Source organism: Patella vulgata, chromosome 7 (assembly GCF_932274485.2).
Source record: "Patella vulgata chromosome 7, xgPatVulg1.2, whole genome shotgun sequence".
In the NCBI taxonomy this organism is placed as follows: Eukaryota; Metazoa; Mollusca; class Gastropoda; family Patellidae; genus Patella; species Patella vulgata.
Window position 1 is genome coordinate 49,243,446 of NC_065885.2, and position 8,459 is coordinate 49,251,904.

General features: G+C 38.0%; 1 long non-coding RNA gene across 1 annotated transcript; it reads left to right on the plus strand.

The window, feature by feature from the left end:
- Nucleotides 1–1,222: 1,222 nt before the first annotated feature.
- Nucleotides 1,223–2,723, plus strand: LOC126826722 (uncharacterized). The gene is made up of 2 exons (XR_007682362.2): nt 1,223–1,589; nt 2,335–2,723. It is a non-coding gene; the product is annotated as an uncharacterized LOC126826722 (long non-coding RNA).
- The last annotated feature ends 5,736 nt before the right edge of the window (nt 2,724–8,459 follow it).

The window sequence follows — 8,459 nt, forward strand, 5'->3', positions numbered from 1 at the left end:
TACTATGTAAATTTTTTTTTTTTGGGGGGGGGGGGGTATATTCAGGCCCCCGAAATACAATTGGGGGGGGGGGGGGTCGAATCCCCCCCCCCCATGTGTGACGCCCATGCGCCTAATGGGTGTTAAAAATCTGTTACATTTGAGAGCTCAAGTTATACGAAGCGACACATTATGCAAATAAAATGAAATGAAATGGGGTTTAACGCCCTACTGTTCTACTCCTATTATGGGCTAATGAGAGAAAGAGAGGGAAATGGGGTTTAACGTCCACTCGACACATATCAGGTCATTTCGGGACTAACATACGGTTTTAATTTTATTTCAATAATTCGCTTGCGCGTAGGGGTCTTTAGCAGTGGGAGGAAACCGGATGACCCGGGGAAAACCCATGAGGTTCGACAGGCGACCCTACTCCTTGTCACGTATAACGGGGGATTCGAAACCACGTCAGTTGACTCAATGACAGGCCGTTTGCTACAGCACGCACGTGCTAACCATTCGGCCACCCCCACCCCCCATTGTGCTATGAGGGAAATTTTGGCCGGACAAGGGCACTACGACCTACTCTTATATCGAATTCCAACTGTCAAGGGATCTTTTACGTGCAAGCCGATGTGTACACGGGACTCGGTTTTTTGTCCCATCCGAACGACTAGACAGCGTTTCTTGTCAGGCCCTCCGTCCTGCATTTACTGTTTATTTGTGAATGCCATGAATATTATTAACGAATGTTTTCCTTATTGAACACCGAAATAGGCTATGTGTTCAAGATCTGTTTCATTTATTCGTTGAGAAAAGACGTCCTTGGGCGTTAGGTGATTTAGATGTCATTACCGTTCAGTATTAACACCAAGTGACATTCTTACTGATGGACTATGTTTGCTGTCTGGTAACGCTATATATTGCAGGACTGGATTAATATCTGCAGTTATGACAAACGAGCTGTATGTGCAACCGAAAAAAACGGTTGGTGATAAAATTACCCATCTCGAACGTCTCTCGGGGTGTCATGCTTTGTCCCTGGGTTTGGACCCGTGGGGCTGGAAAGGAAAGTCGTGCGGGCGAGACAGAAAATGAGATTCACTTGCGCTGGGATATATTCCTTTGAGAATGGCCGTAATTACGCTATTGGGGACCCATAGTCAACGCCCGAATCTGATCACGGTCGATAAAATGCACGCGGCGTTCATCGGCTCCACTCTGTCCGCTGTGAATTGTGTCTGGGATTGTCTCAGAATAATGGTGCCGATCGATATTGTAGCTTTTATTTATGCAAATTTATGAAATGCAAAATACGACAGAAAAACATAAACAAAGACAAGTTGTAATAATTTAAACGAAACTATATTTTACTATAATATATGAAATTGTAGACCCATTTCATGTTGTCATAATTATTGAAAACAAGAAACATAATAGTTATTTTGAAATACTCCCTTGATGAAGTCGGAGCAAATGACAGCATAGTCAACAGATCATGAGAACAGAACGTTCAAATATGGAGGAAAGGGTTAATCTGTGCAGTGTTATGGGTATGCTTTAAAACTTTGAAATAACAGCGGATGTGGTGTGGCGTACAAGAACATCAGGTATGCATCGGTCTACTTTAATACCCGATCTCTTATTTCTCAAATTTCCAACAATTTTTAACATTTAGGCCTATTTCTGGAACAGCTGTGCCGTAATGCACCGTTTGAATTTAAAAAAGTGAGTATGGGGAATCTAAATTTGTTTCTTCTTTGAAGTGCTTTAAACGCTCATGAAAACAATACACCCGTCCTTTAGTTAAACCAAAATATGGATCCACGGTATATTTATTATGGTAACCTTCGGGCGTTACGCATGTCGACAGAATTACAAACGATAACATCTGCTAAGCAGAAACGAAATGAAAGGTAAGACGCTGGCTCGCTAGCCTGGAGGTCGGGTGTTCGATCCCTGCATTGGCCGAGAAAGTTCATCCAGATTTTCCGGCGTGGTTTCCCCTTGTCAGTGATGCAGGACGAAGGGCCTGACAAGGACAGCTGTCTAGTCGTTCGGATGGGACGAAAAACCGAGGTCCCGTGTACACATTGGCGTGCACGTAAAAGATCCCTTGGCAGTTGGAATTCGATATAAGAGTAGGCCGTAGAGCCGCTGCCCGTGCAAAATTTCCCTCATAGCACACTGTATGGCGTATGCCCGTCTTCATTAGCCCAGGTTAGGAGCAGAACAGTAGGACGTTAAACCCCATTTCATTTCATTTTCCCACTGTTCTGCTCCGACTGGGATAATGTGGGCTGTTAATGTTGGTAAGGCATGTAAAGGATATTATTTTATGTATTCATTTTTCAGAATGGGTTTCAGGTGGTCACAGCTAAAATTTGCGTGCTTTCTTGTCGTCTTGATTGTTTGTGAATATTTCGCCGTAGCCGCAATTTTTAACAACGAACACCACACGGCTGAAGTACAGTATATGGAAAAACGTCAAGAGGTGAATCAACATGAAGGCAAAACAAAAGAAGAGAATAAACAAATTAAAAAGACTGGGAAACTTTACAATATTTTATTGTCTCAATATAATAAGCAGTCATTATGACGACACGTCTAAATGCAATGTTATTAACTAGTTGAGTGACAATAACCCCACACGCCTTCATTATTATAATACCCTGTTTTATATACTGTTATTATTGTTAATACTACAGTTTTTGCACTAGTCATAATAAATATATTTTTGACTAGTTTGGTTTATTTTCGCCATCTGTTGTATAAATATATATATAAATCAATATATTAAAGAAGGCCAGACGTTAGACCATAGTCTGTTCGATATTCAGTGAATATGAGCCAGTGTCCCTGGCCCCGTCTGTCTTCATTATCGCGATTGGAGAGAGAGAGAGAGAGAGAGAGAGAGAGAGATGGGGTTTAACGTCCACTCGACACAAACTAGGTCATTTCGGGACTAACATATGGTTTAATTTTTTTATTTCAATAATTCGCTTTAGCAGTGGGAGGAAACCGGAGGACCCGGAGAAAACCCACGAGGTTGGACAGGCGATCCTACTCCTTGTCACGCACAACCGGGGAATCGAAACTCCGCCAGTTGACTCAATGACAGACCGTATGATACAGCGCGCGCGTACTAACCATTCGCCCCCCCCCCCTATCGCGATCCACGGCGGCTCAGTGCGTATGGCACTGGCTCACTAATTTGGAGGTCCTGTTATGTTACTGATAGAAATTGCTACATCTTTTCCCTTCTGGAGTCAAGCTTTTGTCTGGCGATTGCTCACATGATAGTTTTGTAGCTTGGGTTTTGGACCTTCAATCATCCAATTGGTCAAATATGAGGCAAATAATCAAAGAGATTGGTCAATTTAGGCTAATGACGTCGAAACCCACCTTTATATGGAAATGGAAATTTACCGGAGAAACTTCCCACAAGATATATGTTATCAACCTAGAGTTGAATGTTTAGCACATTATGACTCTTTTTTATGTAACCATCTGTCTAGAATGGACGAAGAGGGTTTGAATTAACATTTTCTGACAGGTTTTGGTAAATATTCATGATTTTCAGGCGGAAGGGTTATCAGGTTGGCCACGGCGATATGTACGGCAACTAGTTACATGTTTTTAGCATGATTCTTCAAATTTGTGTATCTCAAAATTTTGGTGGTCAACCTCATACAAATTTTAATGCAAAGACATGACCAAGCATTCAGCATTCAGTTGGAGGTGGGCAAAGAGGCCAGAATTAACATTGAAGTCAATGGGGAAATTAATGGTGGTCTGCCTCCTTATGGTAGGAGGTCTGGGTCGTTTCATCCCTAAACCGTTTCATACGAGGTTGTTTCATATAATGATAAAATTTATTTTAGAAATCAAAAACTTATATTTATATTTCATCAGAAACGTATAACGAAAAACAAATCTCAAACCTATACGATAACCCTAGAAATATTTCTATAATAATAACAATAGGAGTTGTCTTTGTTGCTAACTTTGATCTTTAATTTATTTGCTTTTTTTCAGAATTATTAAAACCAGCGACTGCCAGGCAGGATACACACACATTTTGCAAGAGATGGATAGAGAACAAGCTAAAAACAAAAACGATTTTTTGTACACTCAGGGGCCATAATCCAGAAAGTTATGGTCTGAAATGCACAAATATTAAAAGGGACTGAAATTTTTGGAATATAAAGATATGTTTTAAGTTTCATCAAAATCGGATAAAAATAGTGACATCTAGAGGGTCCATATCCTTTGTATTACATACTTATACACAATTCACCTACAAAGAGCGGCCATTTTGTCAGGCTCTTTCATTTCGATTTTCCCGAAATTCCAATTCAACCTTCATTATGGTGGAATGGTGATATATTGAAACGGTGTTTAAAATCGGAAAATAAATTGTGACCTCTAGAGAATCTACAAGCTAAAAATACGATTTTTCGTACAATCAGGTGCCGTAATCCAGGCAGTTACGGTCCGAAATGTACGAATATTGAAAGGAACTGAGATATTTGGGATATTAACATGTATTGTAAGTTTTATCAAAATCGGATAAAATTGTGACCACCAGGATCCACATGCTTTTACACTATTTGCGTACGGAGAGCGGCCATTTTATCAGGCAGTTTCGGTTCGATTTTAACGAAATTCGAAATCAACCGTCATTATGGTATAACGGTGATATATTTAAATGGTATTTAAAATCGGATAAAAATTGTGACCCCTTGAGGGTCCACAAGCTAGAAACGTGATTTTTCGTACAATTAGGGGCCATAATCCAGGAAGTTAGTTAAGAAACTAAAACCGTAATAAATGTAGCAGTATCGACCAAATATGTAGCGATTTTTTTTATAGAATGCATTGATTTACTTTCCCCACAGTTGGTAAAAATATGTAAAACTGGGTCTATGATAGTGGGTGCTATCCTAAATGTTGGCACGATTGCTTACTAATACCCGTTCCAAAAGATAGGTTGCCAGGCAACGAAACATACGCCCACAACAGCTAAATCGTCCGAGCAGTCAAAAATCATTGAAAAACAATATACATGTACTTGTTCGTCTCATGACTTTAAACTCTGTGTATCAATCTAAAGTCAATCGAAACAATTATATATAGGCGTAAACACGATTTATAAAAATAAGATAGGTTGCCAGGCAACGAAACATACACCCACAGCAGCTAAATCGTCCGAGCGGTCGACAAGGGTTGTTTCATATTTATTCCTTTGTAGGTAATTGGGGGCCTTTACAAGACAGTTCCATAAAGATCAGATTATAATTTTTATCGTTTGAGGATTCACACGGTTCTACAAACTGAAACAAGAATCTCAACTCTGGAACTAATATACAGAAATTGTTAAAATTTGACAGGCTTTTTCGTTTTACTAATTTAAATAAAGCATATAAATTCCATACAAATCAAATGATCACTTTTGTCATTCAAAATCGCCATAACTCTAGAAATTATTTACGGAAATTGCTGAAATTCAATAGACCTCTGTTTCACAAATTTAAATGATGTATATAAATTTCATACATATCGGATGATAATTTTCATCAATCGAGCATTAACATAGTTGAACAAATTGAAACAAGTACCATAACTTTAGAAGTAATTATTGTAAATTGCCGAAATTCAATAGGCTTCGTGCTTTCACTAATTTAAATAAGGCATATAAATTTTACAAAGATCGGATAGCTTTCGGTGTTAGAGCGTTCACAAGGTTCAATAAAGTGAAACGAACCATAATTCTAGACGTAATAAACGAAAGTTGCTGAAATTTCATACAGATCGGCAAATAACTTTAGAGGTTAGAGCGTTCCCAAAGTGAAACAAGGACCATAACTCTAGAAGTAATAAACGGAAGTTGCTGAAATTCAATAGGACTGTTCTTTTTACTAACTTAAATGGCATATATAAATTTCATACAGATCGGCAGATAACTTAAGAGGTTAGAGCGTTCACAAAGTGCAACAAAGTGAAGCAAGGGCCATAACTCTAGAAGTAATTGACGGAAATTGCTGAAATTCAATAGGATTCTTTTGCTTACTAATTTAAATGACGCATGTAAATTTCATACAGATCGGCAGATAACTTGTGATGTTACAGCGTTCCCAAGGTGTACAAAGTGAAAGAAGGACCATAACTCTAGAAGTAATTGACGGAAATTGCTGAAATTCAATAGGATTCTTCGTGTCACTAATTTAAATCATGCATATGAATTTCACAAAGATCATGTGATAACTTTTGGCGTTAGAGCGTTCACAATGTTCAATAAAGTAAAACAAGGGCCATAACTCTAGACGTAATAAACGGAAATTGCTGAAATTCAGTAGGCTTCTTCGCTTCACTAATTCAAATAATGCATATAAATTTCAGAAAGATTGGATAACTTTTGGCGTTAGAGCGTTCACAAGGTTCAATAAAGTAAAACAATGGCCATAACTCTAGACGTAATAAACGGAAATTGCTGAAATTCAATAGGTGTCTTCGTTTAACTAATTTAAATAATGCATATAAATTTCACTAAGATCGGATGATAACTTTTGGCGTAATAGCGTTTACAAGGTTCAACAAAGTGAAACAAGGGCCATACCTAATGGACAGAAATTATTGAAATTAAATAGACTTCTTCATCTCACGAATATAAACCACATATATCAATTTTAAAACAATCGGATAACAACTTTTGGAGTTAGAATGTTCACAAGGAATTATGGACGACGGACGGACGGACGGGGGCGACGGCAATATACGTCCACATCTCTAAAGCATCCCGGTTTCCTCCCACTGCGAAAGACCCCTACGCGCAAGCGAATTATTGAAATAAAATTAAACCATATGTTAGTCCCGAAATGACCTAGTTTGTGTCGAGTGGACGTTAAACCCCATTTCTCTCTCTCTCTCTAAAGCATCCATAAGATTTTAAAAAGTGATCAAGGGCCATAACTCTGGCAGTAATCGTTGAAAACAATAGGTTTCTTTGTCTCATTGCCTTAAACACTGTATGAATTTAAAATGAATCGGATATTAACTTTGGCCTCAAGCTCGACAAGATATTTCAATGTGATCATGGTCATAACTCATGCAGTAATTATCGGAAATCGCTGAAAATCAATAAGGTTCTTCGCCTCATGGCCTTAAACACTGTGTATAAATTTAAAGTCAATCGCATATTAACTTTAACCTCTAGAGCGCCCACAAGATTTTTCAAAGTGTTCAAGGACCATAACTCTGGCAGTAATTATCGGAACTCGTTGAAAATTAATAGGCTTTTGCATCTCATGACTTAAAATACTACGTATGAATTTAAAGTCAATCGGATATTAACTTTAGCCTCTAGAGCGGCCACAAGATTTTTTAAAGTGATCAATGGCCATAACTTTACGCTGGCAGTAATTATCAGAAATCGCTGCAAATCAATAGGATTCTTCGTCTCATGACCTTAAACACTGTATAAATTTAAAATCAATCGGGTATTAACTTTAGCCTCTAGAGCGTCCACAAGCAATTGTGGACGCCGGACCGACGACAATATACGACCACATTTCAATGTATGCGTATAAAAAGGGTGAGTTGAACTCACCCAAAAATATTAGAGGCATATCCATGTCTACATTTTCAAAATTATTTTCCACTATTCTAAATCATAGGGTATACAATTGCTGCGAAACTGTTGTAATACTAGATAAGACTCAAGTTGGCTTTAGAGAGGGTAAGGGTATACTGTCGATGCTCTTTTTTATCCTCTGTGGCCTTATACATCATTCTTCAGAAATTATTCTGTGCTTTTATCGATTTACGTAAGGCGTTTGATAAAGTCCATAGATTGTTACCTGATTCAATAGGTGTTAGCTCTAAGTTCATCAAAATAATATTTGTTGTATATAACCAAGTCAGTAGTTTAGTCAGATTCAAAACAGGCGTTAAGCAAGGTGAGCCCTTATCCCCCGTACTTTTCCTATTATTCATTAACGATTTAAGAGTTTATCTCCTTGATAACGATGGAAACTTTTTCCACATCGTTGATTTTATATTGTATTCTCTTCTTTTTGCCGATGCCATCGCATTATTTTCACTAAGTTCCCAATCCCTAAATTTGGGAGATTCTGTTCAAAATGGAAACTGGAGAACACCGACAAATCCAAAATAGTAATTTTTCAGAGGTAAACTTAGCTCTAATTACATGTACAACCTGACGTTAAACGGCAATCCACTCGAAGTTGTTAACGAATATGTTTTCTTAGGTTTATTATTGTGTATATGATAACGGTTAATTCACAAAAATCAGTAACAAGAATAGAAACACAAGGCAGGAAATCTCTGGATGCCATGTAATTAGGGCTAAGTTTACCTCTGAAAAATTACTATTTTGGATTTGTCGGTGTTCTCCAGTTTCCAGTTCTCCAAATTCATTAAATTTTCAAATTTACAGTATAATGTGTGCTGATAATGAG